Raw genomic sequence first — 17,161 nt, 5'->3', positions numbered from 1 at the left:
GATAGTTACTCCTAAATACTTCATGATTCATACCGTCTCCAGGAATTTGTCATCAACAGTACAGCAGTGGGCTTCTTTTCCTATGTATGAGTAGTGTGTTACACCTATCTATGTTCATGGTCAACTGCCTGCACGATTCATCAATCCTCTGCAGGTCATTCTAAAAATCTATACTGGCTTCTGCGTTGCTACTTTCTTATAAACAACCACATCATCTGTGAACAGTCTCAAAGAGCTTCTGATGGTTTCTGCTAGATCATCTATATAAATTGTAAACAGTTAATGGACCTGTCACAATTTCATGGGTTACTCCAGAAATTACATTTACATCTGTCAGTTTTAGAGGATTCGAACCTGCAACCATAGTGGTCGCGCGGTTCCAGACTGAAGCGCCTAGAACTGCTCGGCCACTCCAGCCGGCTTGTGGAATCCGTGTTGATTTTTATAGAGGAGATTTTTGTTCTCCAGAAATGTCAAATTCTAGAGCAAGACCGCCATTGCCCAAAAGAGGTAATGGTTGTCACCATGTAAATTAACCATCATGCATCCCATTTGACATTATAGTACTTTTGCTGTAATTTGTGATGTATGAGGCAATTTGTTAGAATTTCACAGTAACTTGTCAATGTAAGGAGCAATTTTGGGACAATTTGTTACAGTTTGCTGTAAAATGCCCATGTGTGGCGTAATGTTTCTCTGTACGGTATATCAGCAGAAGATGACTAACGTTTTGTACTGCAAGATGAAGTTTATACCCTAGCATGGCATCACTACATTGTAGGGCTGACTTTGATATTGGTTTTAGCCAAACTAGGATTAGTTTCTCGTCAATAAATTTTCCGTTAGGAGATATAGCACAGTTTCTTAGCAAGGTAACGGGCGAGTTGTGGCGCCCTGGAAATATTATACGTTTGGGGCTGAGGCGGCCGCACTGGATGGTCGTTAAGGGGCTCCGGAAAGGCTCAAAATCATGAAAAGTTCAATTTTTACTTTTTTGCGTTTTCTGAATCTGCAGACTATTACCTTTTAATAGATATATAATTTATTCAATTCCGAAGACTACAACTACTTTTAAATTTTTTTTGAAATGTGTTCTACATGGGCGTGACCCACTGTGGCGCTGTTAAACTGCTGTCAAATGGTGTTATTATTAACGTCCGTGTTCATCAGGTACATTTTAGTGATGTGTGATAAAGTATGTGTTGTGGCTAACCTGTGATGGTTCATTATATATCCCTGGTGTGATTGTCGATTGTTTCATGTTTATTTACTCTGTCGTTATCTCGAAAATATTCGTAATTAATTCTGTTTCTTGAGTCTATGTTTTGTTGAAGTATAATAATGAGTAAAAGTAAAGTTATTAGAAATCCTCTGAAGGCTTTTAAGAAAAGGAGAAATGTTGGAAAGCCAAAGGTATGTGTTATTACTGTAAACAATAAAGACGATAACCAAGTGAGTGAACCTAACCTCTCAAGTACACCTGCCCACAGCAAAGTGGGAAAGAAAATACTTCACAGAAGAAGCTTGGTTCAATGAGTGGAAACTATGAATGTTTTATGGGCGAATCGGATGTGAATGAAATATTTGATATGTCGGTTCTCAAAGGAATTTTTTCAAACTGTGTAAGATGTATTCATTGTAGTGAAGTTGGTCTGGAACTCTCCATAATAAAGCACGTAGGACTTGCTAGTGAAATACAACTGAAATGTGATAAGTGTTCATACATGACCACCTTTTGGAACAGTGTTGCAGTAACTGCAACTGAAGAAATTGGTAGCAAAATCTACGAACACAACAACGAGCGATGCTTGCTTTAGACAAGGACACCTTCGGGCTGCAGACAGGGCTGTATAGAGTCTAGAAATACAAGCAAGAGGAAACAGGAGGAGGAACAAGAGGAAGCTGGAGGAGGAGTTTGCAGAGGATGAAGATGATCCATCATATGGACCTGGAATGCACTAAAATGTTAATCCAATCTTTGTCGCTCGATTCCCAAAACTTTTATTTTCTCATACTAATTATATGTTTTCTAAGGATCTTCCAAACATATTTGTTTCAAACTTTCAGTAAATGTTACACAGTACCTTCTGCATAATTTAACACAGCCTTTTTCCAAAAAACTGTATATTTTTGAATATATAAATAAAAAATTGCAAAAAAATGTTGTGAATTTTCATTACAATTGAAAAAAAAATCATCTTTAATAACTGAACTAAAATTTTGTAAACTCCCTGTGTTAAGTAGTAGCCCATATTCCAATAAATAATCTGTAAAAAGTTCAACTTCCTACCTCAAATACTTTGTGAGGAAAGATGTAATTTATAAGCGTTATTTTAACATTGCAAGTATAGGGCGTTCCGGAGCCTCTTAAGCCGCGGCCCGGCAGCAAACACGTGGTGGCAAACGTTAGCTGGACGAGAAGGATAGCCCCAATGTATGGTCCAGCCGTGTGGCTGGGAATTCCGCTGTGAGGAGGACGGTGCTTTCTGCTTTGTGACAGTGAAAGAGACACGCCGGGAGTGCCAAAGATGGCGTACTTTGTGAAACCTTAATGCCCAGTGATCTCTATACTAACTGGGTGGCGAACTTCGGCTGTCAAAGCATGCCGTCGTCTGTTAGCGCCGCCATATAGCAGTTAGGCAAGAAACTGTATGTGATATTTTAGTTAGAAAGGCGGCACTCGTTTTCGTCCGGAAGTATCTACATTCTTGACGATAATAAAACTAACTAGATTAACATTAAAGCAACGAACTACGCTCATGAACACTAAAGTCTACTGTAATATCGTAAATATAAATTACCTAAAAGCGAAACTAAATTTTTCCCAGGCGTAAGGAACAGTTTTATTCACATATGTAATGCACTTATCAGTGGCGACATCATCTTTGGCGTCGGCAAAAATCGTAATGGGGTTTATTTAAACGTGAATTTGGTTATCTACAACAATATGCTAATTGTCAGCCACAATATGAAACAACCAACATTACGTGTGACACTGACACGAAAATTCTCTTCTTTTAATGAACTAATTAATATGTACCAACGTGGAAATTGCGATGAAATCAGTTAGTTTAAAGCGCATATTTAACTAAACAGTTCAGTCAATCTGGGTAACTTTGCACCACTTTTTCCGTCTTTTTTAAGAGTACTGCACACACAATCTACATCACAACGGACACCAAACTTTCACCCAAAAAAAAAAAAAAACCAACCATAGTATTTTTCCCATGTCTAATGTTATGAATAAATTTACATCCCAACAAAAGGAAATCAGGTGTTAATAAGAAGTAAAAACAATGTTGATTCAGTTTCCAGATTTACTTTGAAATATCAAGATATTTGTATCAACCTGACTTTATTCAACTTCAATCACTGTCAGAAGCTCACTTCACAATCAAAGCAATTAAAGAAAAATCACAAGCCTAAGAGCTTTTAGGGAGGTGGACAGACATTTAAATGAATCACAGAGGTAATAAAAACATTACATTTGGTACAAAATAATACAAACAGGTGGAACACCAGACATTTGAAACAAGAATAGCAATTGGTACAAAGATACTATGATTAGTTAAAAGTTACCCTGATTGTAATGTTCCAAGGAACACCTTCATATGTCTATGTACTTTTTTATCATTTGTAAAATAGTGAATACTGTAAACATTAAGCATGAGCAAGGGTATTGAAATGAGAACACAAAAACACATTGAAACACGGAATTTATTTTTGTCATTTCCATACATTTTCAACCACTACTGCAATGTTACAGGCACAACACTACACAATACTGAATAAAATGATCTTACTGACTTTTTGTCTTACACTAGTTGTATTGTGACCTATTTTCTGAAGTGAAAACCTTTCCCCATATGTTTTCAGCTGCACCTGAATGTACCTGGATGCAATCTTACATACAAGCAGTATCTCATGCAAATCTTCAATTCTGCATTCATTATGGAAGTCATGGTCAAGTTTGGGGAATGAATAGTTCACAATTTTTTAAGAACACACATGACAATCTTACTAATTAAATGGTTTTGCCTCATGTCATCACTGACAACAAACATTTGAAACAATTTTTCTGGGTGCTCCAATACAGAGTATACAGTATACAGCATTACTTGTTTCAATAAGCTTGCCTCGGCTTACAAATTTTGTGAATGAGCTGCATATGTTGCGTCATTACAAACAACGGTGGCCTAAGAATATAGAAGCAGTCTTTACATGTAACTTGTTTTGAAACTGTGAGGGGCAACACACCCTGCAATGTAGTACAAAATGTTCTGCTTGTATGTGGAAAACAGAGTACCCTCTTCAACAAGTGAGCCCCATTTTTCTACTTTGTCTACAAACATACAAGAATCGTCTACAAGGGGATACTTTTGTGATTGGAAATCATACAGTCCTACAGGTACCATTGAACACACATTAAAATTTGTACACTTTCCCCCAACAGTGCTAACATTAGGGCCTAAAAGCAACTTGCGCATAGCACACTTACAACTGATATGAATTTGGGTTGTTATTCCAACCCCTCTAGATCTCACACATGAGAAGAAGAGTTCAATATGATCTTGGGAAAACTTATACATCAATAAATATTGCAGAGGAGAATTTTCCCTAGTCATTATTTCCAATGTAATGGCTTTAATCGAATGCATGTTCAAAATTATGCCCAAGGCAAAAGTATTTCTTGGGTGCTGCAGGAGAGAAACACCATTTACTTTTAAACTTCTTATACAAGATTCTGTCTTATGAAAAATATCAAGCCAATATGCCCGATTACTGAGTTTCAGGCTGGCTTTATATCCGGAAGCTAGAGGATTTCTGTAGTTAAAGACATCAAAAATTCTGTCTATAAATCTCAAAAACTCCACTGTTGCCTCACTACCATGGAATCTGGGATTGCCAGCTCTTCTCAAAAAGTCTATAGTATCTGCAACACTAGAACTGAATGTTTGAACTGCTAAGCTGACATTCATCTTTTTATTAACATAATTAATATGTTGTCCTGACAACTTGTTAGCAAATGTCATGCCTTCCTCAATTAGCAACTCATTTATTTCTATTAAGTACTGAAACTTAATATGGCCATTTGTAGACTCTGTAACACCTACTTCTGCTAATGCATTTCGAGCAAGTTTCACTAAATGGCACATATCCAAAACACAGTAAACATTGAGGTTTGGGTGAAGGGACTGAGAAGAAAAAAAGTTTTGATGAAAATTAATACTGCATCCCAATGAACGAACAGTATTTATATTTGTCCTTGTGCCACCACAAGTTACTGCCCAAATTCTGATGCCTGAATTGCTTAGCCTCTCCAGAGCAGAGCTTATTAACTTTGCCTGCACACTGCCATCAAAGCCATTCACTAAAAAATACGCTACAGGACACTTAAATTTACCTTATATGGACACAAGCATAAAAACTAATGCCTCTGAAGCTTCTTTCACTTCTTTTGATTGGTCAACTTCTCCTCCAAAATCTGCAAAACCTGTATACCTCTTAGTTTCCTGGTCCCACACTACCTGTTTTCTAATTGCCATACTGTCTATTATGAGGCTAGAATTTTTAAATTCAGTCCTCACTTGATGGTTAAATTCAAAGTACCTGAACACATCACTTACATCGCCAGGATCACAATTCACAGTCTCCGCCCAACGAGAAATCAGTGATTTGTGAGGCAGAGGCATTAATGTCTGTAAATATTCATACGCTTTAGGAGAGTAAAAATACACTGTAATTGCAAACATTTTAATGTCTGTTTTGTACCTGTTTCCCTTGGATGACACACTATTATTCAACAAATTGCACACTAATTCCACCAGAGTCCCTGTTTGTTGATTCAGGAATTCATGCAGCTTCTCTATTAGATGACCCTTCTTTTTCAGAGTACGTATGATGCCCTTCATTGAATAGTTTTTCTTCTCTCTTCTCCTAATTTTTTCCTGCAGGCTCTTGATTTTTCTTCTCAGTGTCTCCACAACATCTGGTAAAAAACTTAATATGTCAGTGGCCGTGTCAATCATTTCTGTGTGTGTTTGAGATCCACATTCCTTCGATATTTCACAACTCTGAGAAAACTGAAACAAGAATAGAATACAAGTAGTACAGGCATGAAACAAAGTTTGGCAAGTACTTATGAGAAAACATGTTTGTTTGAAAACAGCAACAATGTTCATGTGAAGTGACTAACCTGTTCAATATAATCATGAGTTTCTACAGTAGGCTGTTGAGTTGTTATTCCAATCCGCCGCCTTGGTTGCTTTTCCTTGGGCATTAAATGCGTCGGAAACGCAAACTGTGATGGCACTGCATCAGGCTTGAGATGCCTTCTCGAAGTACCAGGCCTTACTAAATAATCTTCTTCCAAGAAGTGATCTCCACACAAGAAACTAGCCCTTGTAGGCGTGAAACCTTTGCGTTTAGTGGCAATGACCCACTGTTTCAGCAAATCGCCTTTTTGCAGAGGAAACCCGTCCAAAACAGAAGACACATTGTATCGTGCAAGGCAACGACCAAGATATTTACGAGATTGTTGTCATTTCTTGACATTCAATTATTATCTGTGGAAAATTAAATTACTTTCCTTGTTCCACCGGTTCGTACAGTTGTATGCAGAGCACGAAATAACCATTTTACACTCACAACATACACTTCATTAACACCAAGAGAAACTTTTTGCCTAACTAAAAGATGGCGGACGATATAAACAAACACTCCTGAGACGGCACGGATAAGCGCTATGGTCAAAGACAGAAGATGTACATCCAGTTAGTACGGAGATCACTGCTAAATTGTAATTGAGGATCTTTGCGTTGCGCGGGTTGCAGAGAGATTATGAAATTATGTGAAAGTGCGGTTTGTTTACATCTGGTGTTTGACAGCAAGTCGTCATTATTATATTATGATGTGAGTTTAGCGTTGTGAAGTGCAAGTATGCTTCGGTTCGGACAAGATCAAATTCGAGCCTCTAATTATTGTCAAATGTGAATCTATATGTACATTTGACGTGCGGTATGTATTTTTTTATGGTGAATTGTTATTATCATATGAGATAATGCGTGTACTCCACCATAAGATTATGTAGTATAATATTTTTCCTATCCAAAAAAGAAAAAAAATTGCTAATGATGAGCTAATACCAGTAAAAGAACCCCAAGCAAAGTGTCACTGTGAGTAGTAACATCATTGTGAGAGTTTATAATCCCCAAGACATCTCATATCCTTGCAAGTTGTCGATTGTAGATACCAAAAATTACTTAATAGTTCGTAATACAACGTAATACAAACGTTGAAAACAAAGTAATGATAAATGCTGGAGTTCATCCAAGATCATCCTGCAGACACCTATTTAAAGAACTAGATATCTTCACTGTGGCCTCACAATATATGTATTCACTTATGAAATTTTTTATTAACAATCCGAACGAATTCAAAAGTAATAGCAGTGTACATGGCTACAACACTAGGAAAAGGATGATCTTCACTACTCAAGGTTAAATCTAACTTTGTCTCAGCAGGGGGTAAATTATGCTGCCACAAAAGTCTGTGGTCACTTACCTAATAGGTCTGACAGATAGCCATAGGGTCTATAGCATTTAAAAGGAAAATAAAAGAATTTCTTAATGGCAACTCCTTTTACTCATTAGATGAATTTTTGGATATAGTAAGTGGGTAATTTCCCCAAACCCCCCCCCTCCCCCCCAAATTTTATATATATAAGTGTCATGTAATATTTTGTGTAATGTAATTTCTTGTATAGACACCTTTTATTAACCTGACACATTCCTCACCATTATGAAGTGTCATATACATGATCTATGGAACAAGTACTAATCTACTCTAAGTAGGCTACATTCTTGCCTTGAGTCACTCTATATTTTCAAAAGAACTCCATATGTTTAAGAAAAGTCTTCAAAAATTGATGGTATTCCTGATTAGGTCATAGAGCAAATCATTACAGATATTTGTGTACACCTGCCAGCCACAGTAAACAAATCTTTTCTGACAGACATGTTTTCTATCTATCTACCAATTGCCACAGTGGCCCCCGTTATAAGAAAGGAGACGAATCAGGAAACTGTAGACCAAGCACTTTATTTACAGACGTAACTAAAAACGTAGAAAATATAGTGTGTAACATGGTACTGAAATTTTTGGGTAAAAATAAAATTGTTATTGATGCCCAGCATGGCTTCAGGAAAGTAAATGTGCAACTACTGCCATCTATGATTTTTCTACAAAATACTCTGGAAAGGGGTGGGGGTAGGGTACACTGAACTACAAAATATTTTCAGAGAAGCAATAAGCTGTTAGAGGTGCAGAATTGAAATCATTCAATGTGAACTATACAAAGAGGTAACAGAAATGATACACGTATTAAAGTTAAGTGCTAAGATGTATTCCTCAAATGCGAAAAAAGGAAAAAAGGGAGTTCCACAAGCATACCATCTTGTACCAATCCTCTTCTTTGTGCATATAAATACCCTAGAGCTGAATATTGATTCATGTACAAATACCCTTTTGCAGACAACAAAAGCATGTTTCATACATCAAGCATCTTGAATCAACTGTAAGCAAAACTTCAACCCAACTAAATGGTTGGTTTAAGGTGAACAGGGGCTAATGATTAATGCGAAACGGCAACATTTCTAAACCTCTGATTAAAAAATGATTCATGCAGCACCAAACTCCAACAGAATTGGACCCTCTCTGGAAAGCAAAATTTTCAAATATTGACTTCAAATTGTGTACACATATAAATGAAATAAATATATCACTTAAGTATATTACAGCTTTGCTTTGTGTTCAGATTGCCTATTTTTCCAATTCCATAGCATCCTTCAGTACAAATTTATATTCTGGGTTAACACATCACATCGTTCACTTTCTTAACTTAAAAAAAGAGCTGTGTGAGCAGTGCAGCATGCTCAACAGATTTGTGCAAGAACCTCTTTTGAAATTCCCCATTCATTGTGCTACCCGCTAGCTATATGATGTGTATATTATTTATAGTTCCACATAATGAGATTTTTATGTAGTGTTCAAATTGTGAACACACTGTAATGTAATTAATATAAATAAACTTTGTAACTCCTTATTCACTTAATGGCTTTCGGCTACAGTGTCCCGTGAATTCTGGTATGTCCGTTACTTTCTATACCTTTTCTGTGGTGATAAGTAAATGCTTTTGATGCTTTTCACTTGTTTTGTATGCTGAAGTCCACTTCACTTAGTATTAATGGAGTATACATTAAATCTTAGCCTATCTATCCTAGTGGAGAGTATGAGTGGTTTCATTTTGTTCATGTGATGTTTAACATTCATATGAGATGTTTCTCACTGTTGATTATGTGTAGAGGGTAATGAACCAGCTGTGGCAATATTGCTACACCAAATGTTGTAGAAGGTAAAAGTGTTCTTACAGTGTCCATGGCTTCTCTGTTTTGTGCTGATGTTGGCAACAACTGGCGTGTTGAATGACTGGAACTGAGATAAACAAATCATGACTCAGTTGTTGGTAGGCACTTGGAATGCCCATTCATAATTTCATATGGTTCATGTATAAAGTTAGCTGCAATTATGCTCTATTATATTGGAAATAACCACACCATCAGAATTTTCAGTAAAATGAGAATAAGGCATTCAAGTTGTTGCTACAACGAGGAATGTACATCTTGGACCATGCTACTCATCAGTCTATTGTGACAGTCATATTTTGCTGTTGAGATTCATTGGTTTTGCCAACTCAAAAGCCTGTTATCCCATTCCAACTTAATCCAGGTGTTGGACCACAAAGTCCATTCTGACAGCATAACTTCTTTTCTTCTATTCATAATTGCTAATTTCCAAATTGTAAACTAACTTCTGTTCTTTTATTCATCCCGTCTCCGGCCATCCTGATTTAGGTTTTCCGTGATTTCCCTAAATCGCTTCAGGCAAATGCCGGGATGGTGCCTTTGAAAGGGCACGGCCGATTTCCTTCCCCATCCTTCCCTCACCCGAGCTTGTGCTCCGTCTCTAATGACCTCGTTGTCGACGGGACGTTAAACACTAATCTCCTCCTCCTCCTCTTTTATTCATAATCACTAAATTTGCCAATTGACAATCAAACTGCCACATTCCAACTTTACCCAGGCCTCAGGCTTCGCCACAACTGAGTCTGTTAGTGCATCTAGTTTCTTTCCTGTCACCAAATAAATACAAAAGTCAGTAACCAACTTTAAAATTCATGTCTTTATACCTAAAACAAATGTAATTAATTCATATCTTCTACCAAAAGAAATCATTACATTCAGTGATTTTCATTGGCTACTGTAAACTATGACCCGATTGACTACGACCAGTGTCAGTGAATTTCCAACACCAGTATGCAACATAACAGCTGCTGATGCTGTAATTGCGCTTCAGCTGTTTCAGAAACTTGCTTATAATGCTCACCTGTCTAAATCTATACTTTTCAAACCACTGTGAAGTGTGTCGGAGAAATACTTCCCATTATACCAGGCTTCCTCCCATTCCATTCACTTATGGACTGTGGGAAGAATGATGTCTTAAACACCTCTGTGAATTCTGTATTTAGTCCAATCTTGCCTTTGCAGGCCCTATGGGAGCAGTATGTAAAGGGTTGCTATATATTCCAAGATTCATCCTTTAAAGTTGGTTCTAGAAGTTTTGTGAGTAACTTTCCACAGAATGTTCTGTTTCTATCTTCAAATGTATGTCAATTCAGTTCTCTCAGCATCTCCATGACTTTTAGGTTAAACAAGACTGAGGCCATTCATGCTGCCATTCTATACATTCAGCATCTCCTGTTAATCCGTTTAATACGTGCCCCACAAAATCGAGCAATATTGTAAGATGGGCCACACAAGTATTTTGTATGGAGTTGCCTTTGTAGACAATTGCATTTTCCAAGAGCTGTACCAGTTAAGCATAGTCTGCTACCTCCTATTCCTACGACTAATCTTATGTGATCATTCCATTTCGTATCTCCATAGTGGTTACACCAGATGTTTATATGAGTTGACTGATTCAATCTGTGACTCATTGATATTGTAGTGATAGAATACTATGTTTTTTCATTTTATAAAGTGAAAAATTTTACATTTCTGAACACTGAAAGCAAGCTACTAACCTTTGTCACCAAGCTGAAATCTCGTCAACATCTGACTAAATATTTGTGCAGTTTCTTTCAGACAGTAGTTCATTATGTGTAGATAATTGCATCATCTTCAAGAAATTTGAGATTACTATTGATATTGCCGACAGATTCATTAAATACAATGTGAACAGCAATGAACAGCAGTGAACTTCCATGGGGCACCTGAAGTTAATTCTACATCTATTGATGACTCTCCATCTGAGATAACATAATCTGTCTTCATGGAGAAATTCTCAATCCAGTCACAAACCTAGCTTGATACCACATATGACTGTATTAATTTGGTGCATAAGTTAGTAGCATTTTTGTTTTGCACGTTGGTATTCCAGTTGCTATGGGCTTATTTATTGATTATCATTTTTTATTTGTAGTTCACTGTTGCTATTTGAGTTTACGTATTGTTATTTTGTCATTTGGAGATAATGAGTCAGGCTGTGGATGCTAGAAAATGGAGAAATCGGAACATTCCCAACAAATTCTTCTGTTTGAATTCAATAGAAGGGTGACAGCAGTGGAGGCAGCCAGAAACATTTGGACCATGTATAGCGATAGTGCTATTGGACAGAACACGGCAATAAAATGGTTTTCTCACTTTAAGGAGGATCATTTTGATATTAGTGACTCTTCACATTCTGGGTTTGATAAAGATCATTTAAATGCATTTGTCCACAATGATCCACATCACTTTACTGGAGAACTGGCGAATGTATTAACTGTGATTGTTCCAGCATTGTGTGACATATGCATGCAGTGGAGAAGTTTAACAAGTCAGGTCTATGACTAACTCATGCTCTAAGCCAAAAAATCAGTGGGTAGCCATATGTGCATCTCTGCTTGCTCGTCATCAATTATCTCATGAACAACCCCACCTATTCCTGTCCTGTATCTTTATTGGTGACAAGAAATTGCCTCTTTATGCTAACATAAGGAAAAGATAGGAATGGTTGAGCCCAAAAAAAGCAGCAACCCCCCATACAAAGATGATGTGCATTAATGAAGGATAATGTTACGCATCTGGTGGAGCCCTTAGGTGCTCTGCATTTGTTTGCTGAGTATGGGCTTGGTGGCCCCAGGGTTCATGAGCTGGGGACTGGTAAGCACTGCATGTCCCCTGTCACCTTAAGCTCAGGGCATGCTTCAGCGACCACTGTATGACGTGGCAGTGGAACTTTGTATGTCAGGGACACAGACCGCGAGGATGGTAAAAAAAAAAAAGAACCAACCCTCAGTCTCAAGGTGTGCCGTGTGCTGATGATATGCATGGCTGTTGAGGTGGAACAGTTGTTAGGGGGCAACCTCTGAGGAATCTGCAGCACCTCGGTTGTATCAGGCTTACCTGGGCACACTATGTAGACTTTTGACTGTTAAGAGGTGAGAGGAAACCTTTGAGAAATTCTCCTCTTTTTATATTCAAAATGGTTTAGAAGGTATAACAGTGACATTAAAATCAGTCAAGCAGTCACGAGATGGGACACTGTTGGTCAAAACTCTAATTCCCATTAAACAACGAACCTGCAGAAAGTGATAAGCCGTGGGAGTATTCCATTGGAACAGAGCTCCACAACACATTGAATTACAGCAGAGGTGTTGTGACATGCAAGAATTTTTGGACATTCCCAGAGAAGATCTGAAAGTTGAGTTAGCCCAGTGGGGAACAGTTGATATGCAGAATATCAAGGAAAGGGTGGATGATGATCTTTTCAAATCCGACTCCTTTGTCCTGACTTTCAGCAGCACGAAACTTCCAGAGCATGTTAAGGCAGGTTTCCTTCGCCTCAGCGTGCGGCCTTATGTCCCCAACCCAATGCACTTTTTCAAATGCCGGTGCTTTGTGCATACTACTCTTGGGTGTAAGGGAGAAGAAACTTGTGGCAAATGTGGTAAGGTCACCCTCGAAGATGTCGCTTGTTGATCACCGTTGAAGTGTGTTAGTTCCTCTGGAGCTCTTCCTGCCTGGAGTCGAGACTGCAGTGTAAACCTTGAAGAACGGAAGATACAAGAGCGAAGGGGACAAAGCACATCCCACCTAATGAAGCCAAAAAAAATGTATAAAGCCATGATGCCACCAACATTCACCACATCCTTCGCTTCAGTACTGAAACGAGCCAGTGCAGCGAGTCGATGCTACACAAACAGAGGCTGCCAGTTTCAGTGTCACCACTAGTACCTGCATTTGTCAATCCACTTGTGCTACTGCAGGCATTTCGAGGTCCCCCCTCCCCTCCAGAACTTCAGAAAAGGCCTTGGTTGCTGACATTGTGGGACTTCCTGTTCCACCAAAGATCAAGTCTTGTCCACCGTCTAGCACTGCAATACCACTTCTGCGGGTGTGGCTCTGAAGCCACCTGAAGATTGAAGTCGAAGGCAAAGAATCATCCACTGAAGAAGAAAGGATGTATAGTGTCTGATGATGTTGATGTCATCCTGTCTGATGCCTATCTTGAATCTTCTTCAGAGGCGATGGATCTTGATGTCGGACTGAGCTACCACCCACTGTGAGCTCCCCTCCCCGGCAGAAAGCCAGGATGAAAGTGCTACCCCTGTGATAGATGGTTCCCATATTACAGTGGAAGTTTAGTGGAGGAAAATCCTAGAACAGGAGTGCCCCCTGTGCTTGTATCTGCAGGAAATGCATTTTAAAGTGTGTGGTGCGCTGTACTGTGAGACTATACGCTCTATTGCAAAAATTACCTGACTGGGGAAAGGGCCAAGGGAGGGGTCACTGTGTTTGTCAATAATGCACACCACTCCTCTGCTGTCCTCCTGGCTACTGACCTGCAAGAAGTTGCCATTAAAAAAACGTGTGTTGGAAGATCACAGTTTGCTCCCTGTATCTAATTCTGCATGATGTGGTAGACTCTGAGGCTGTCACATATCATATGGAACAACTCCCCTTGCATTTCTCCTACTGGGAGACTTCAAAGCCCATCATGTTTTGTGCGGTTCGACTTCTACTTGTCCTTGGCGTCAGGTTTTGGAGAGCCTCATGACATCTCATGAGCTGTGCATCCTCGGCACAAGTACTTCCACCTATTTTTGTGCTGCTACTGGGTCATTGTCAGCCATCAGCCTCTTCTTTCTGCTCTCCAGCCCTTGTAGACTGTGCAGCGGGAAGTCACTGATGACCTTCGTTCCACCAACCTAGTTCCTACTCCACATTCACCTGGCGGGGTGGCTTTACCTGAAGAGAAGCCACAAAAATGGATGGTCAGTTGGGCTAACTGGGTGCTGTTCAACCAGTGGTCTGTATTTGAACACTGTGACAGTATCCAGGAATGGGTGGACCACATTACATGAATGATCCATCATACCACTGACTTATTCATCCCAAAGCCTTCAGCTGATCTTCGGAAGCAACTTGTATCTTGGTGGACTGGTGAGTGTCACCTAGCAATCTGGGCCAGGTGTGTGTTTTTTTTCCTATGGTTTAAGTGCTGCCTGACAGCAGAGAACCTCGCAGCATTTAATGTCGCAAGAGCCAAGGCTTGACACGTAATTAAGGAAAACAGGAAAAGGCCATGGCAAGTGTTCCTGGCCTTCGTCAACCGTTCCACTTGTTCTACGAAAGTATGGGAAGCCATCTGCAGGATTTATGGTAAACACAGCCGGTTAACCAATAGCAGCAGTGCTGAAACAGGTGTCTCCAAACAAAGCTCAGGGGCATTGCTCAGATGATGGCAGAGCATCTTACAACTCCCCTTTCTCCATTTGCGAGCTGGAGTCAGCAGTGTCTGATACTCATGACACTGCACCAAGTCACAACCAAATTTATCTTACATGGCAGACAGCCAACTTCCCTGATTCCTAGAGACAGGCAATTCTGATACCTCTCCTCAAACCAGGAAAGTACCACATGTGTCCCGGTAGTTACTGGAACATTGCCTTAACAAGCTGTCTAGGAAAGACCCTGGAGTGTATGGTTACCCATTACCTTGTCTGGTTGTTTTTAGAAACCAGGCAACTCCTTAGCTGCTCTCAGTGTGGATTCCGGAGATTTTGGTCCGCTGTTGACAACCTGACCCTACTAGAGGCAGCTATTCAGCAGGCTTTCCTGTGTGAACATCACTGTCCTGGCATATTCTTTGATATCGGTAAGGTGTTCAACACTACTTGGAGACACAGTATTCTGGTCCCACTCCATCAGTGGGGATTTTGTGGCCAGCTCCCCGTTTTCACATGGTCCTTTCTGTCTAAGCATTGTTGTAGGTCTTGAGTTGGTGACATGCTGTCAGATAATTTGGAATAGAAGAATGGTGTTACTCAGGGCAGTGTTTTAAGTGGTACCCTCTTTGCCATAGTCATCAACAATATCACATATGTGGTACAGAGTTCTGTAAAGTGCTCCTTAAGTGTGTGTGTATGTGTGCGTGTGTGTGTGTGTGTGTTTGTGCGCATGTGCATATTTTAATTGTTCTTGTCATATTTGTAATTTACCCAACTTGCTTCTGAGGGACACCGTTCTACATTTTAAAGACTCAGTGAGGTTTCTGGGCCTCATTTTTTACTCCAAATTATCATAGTTACCACACCCAAAGGAACTGAAAGCCAGAGCCCAGGAGGTGCCGAATATCATAAAGTGCCGTAGCCACAGGCCTTGGGCAGCAGACAGGAGTGTCTGCTCCAGTTTTATAGGGCTTTTGTGCATTCACAGCTGTACTATGAATACACAGTGTATCCGTCAGTGAGGCCTTTCTACCTGAAGATTCATGATGTCATCCACCATGAAGGGATTAGGCTGGTCACAGGTGCTTTGGAAGACCAGCCCCACCCCCAGTTTCTGTGCTGAGGCTGGGAAACCACCACTCACCATCCGGCGACAGCTCCTTGTGGTGCAACAGACTCGCAAGTTCCTCACATCTCTCACTTGAGCCACTTACCATACTGTTGCTTGTCTGCATGTGGAATGCCTTTTCCCCAATCATGCATGAGCAACAATGCTGTTTAGGACCTGAGTGTAACAAGTGCTGGAATCACTCGGTGTGTGGAGCATGTCCATCCCAAATCCAGGATTTTAACTGCTTGCCACTGTGGTCACTGCAGCGGCCCAGTATAATTTTAGATTTAGTGCAGTACAGGCGGGCTTAATCTCATGCTTCTGTTTTTAATGCAATATTTTCTGATATTTTGTGTGAGCACCACTGGTGAGTACCTGTCATTACAGATGGGTATAAACAGGGGACTCTGTTGGTTGCTCTGTTGTTTTCCTGAATCGTGTTGTCAGGGTCCGGCTGTCTCAAGACTTTACTGTCTTCGATGCAGAATTATATGTGAACTTTTGGGCTCTGGAGGAGATGGGATGTTCTTCCAGTATATAGCACCGTTCGCTCTTTTTCTGCTGTCTTACTGCATGTGAGATAGAGTGATTGTGTGGTCAATTCGAGTGAGGTGGGAGTAGGTTTCCTCCTTACTGTATGACAATTTTGGTGGAACAGTAATGGTGTGGTGTGCTATGAATAGCTTCCCCAAGGTTTAATCATCACTGCTGATATTTATTGTCAACAAGCAACAAGTGAGACATCTTGCAGTGCACCCCAAGAACAATGACCAGGAAGTCTGCGTGAAGTGACGCGCATTCTACTGGAGTGACAAAAAACACTATACAGGATCTGGGTTGGGAAGTTATTCCACACCCACCTTATTCACCTGAACTTGTGCCCTCAGATCTTCATCTTTTCCACTTTCTCTCAAACATCCTTCAAGGAACTTCCTTTTCCGGACAAAATGCATTCTGAACGTGGTTTGATGAGTTCTTTGCCTCGAAACCACATGATTTCTATTGTTGCAGAATTGAAAAGTTTCTAGCTTTGGCAGACTATTGTAAATAGTGAAGGAGAATGTATTATTGATGACTGAAATCTCTGTTATGTGTATATGTTCTGTTTATTTAATTTATGGAGAAACAATACACATTTGTGCACCAACCTGAGGCTTTGGATAGTAAGTGTACTTGTGGTACTGAGTCAAATGCCTTTTGGAAGTCAAGAAACGCAGTAT

At 39.7% G+C, this 17,161-nt stretch overlaps 1 protein-coding gene across 2 annotated transcripts in view; it reads left to right on the top strand.

The window, feature by feature from the left end:
* The first annotated feature begins 6,817 nt into the window (after positions 1 to 6,817).
* Positions 6,818 to 17,161, top strand: part of LOC126458107 (TELO2-interacting protein 1 homolog) — a 141,818-nt gene continuing 131,474 nt past the window's right edge. Inside the window, exon 1 of one of the 2 annotated variants that reach the window (XM_050094936.1) lies at positions 6,818 to 7,017. The gene's annotated coding sequence lies outside the window, so the exon portion shown is untranslated. The remainder of the gene's footprint in view (positions 7,018 to 17,161) is intronic. The other variant, XM_050094935.1, reaches the window with a different exon arrangement.

The sequence above is a fragment of the Schistocerca serialis genome, chromosome 2 (assembly GCF_023864345.2).
Source record: "Schistocerca serialis cubense isolate TAMUIC-IGC-003099 chromosome 2, iqSchSeri2.2, whole genome shotgun sequence".
Taxonomy (NCBI): domain Eukaryota; kingdom Metazoa; phylum Arthropoda; class Insecta; order Orthoptera; family Acrididae; genus Schistocerca; species Schistocerca serialis.
The sequence above is the reverse complement of the archived record's forward strand: the minus strand, read 5'-3'. Positions and strand labels throughout refer to the sequence as shown.